We start from the raw sequence: 537 nt of genomic DNA, 5'->3' as shown, positions 1-537 counted from the left end.
CGGGCCCGGATGACCTTCATCCACGGGTGCTGAGGGAATTGGCTGGTGTCATTGCGGAGCCATTGGCACTGCTGTTCGAGGACTCCTGGTGCTTGGGCCAAGTCCCTGAGGACTGGAAAAGGGCCAATGTGGTCCCTATTTTCGAGGTTCCAGGCAACTACAGGCCAGTCAGTCTCACGTTCATCCTTGGTAAAGTCTTTGAAAAGATTATTAAGGCTCATATATGTGAGAGCCCAGCAGGAAAAATTATGCTGAGGGGAAACCAGCACGAGTTCATAGCAGGTAGATCATGCCTGACTAATCTAGTCTCTTTTTATGACCAGGTTACAAAGCGCCTGGATGCAGCAGTAGGGGTAGATATCATTTACTTAGGCTTCAGGAAGGCCTTTGATACCATATCCCACCCCATGCTGGTGAACAAATTAAGAGGTTGTGACTTGGATGATTACACTGTCTGATGGGTGACAAATTGGCTAGAGGGTTGTACCCAGACAGTGGTAGTGGATGGATCGGTATCGACCTGGAAGGGTGTGGGCA

The sequence above is a fragment of the Gavialis gangeticus genome, unplaced genomic scaffold (genome assembly GCF_001723915.1).
Source record: "Gavialis gangeticus isolate Ggan-Ray unplaced genomic scaffold, GavGan_comp1, whole genome shotgun sequence".
Taxonomy (NCBI): Eukaryota; Metazoa; Chordata; order Crocodylia; family Gavialidae; genus Gavialis; species Gavialis gangeticus.
This window is presented reverse-complemented; position numbering follows the sequence as displayed.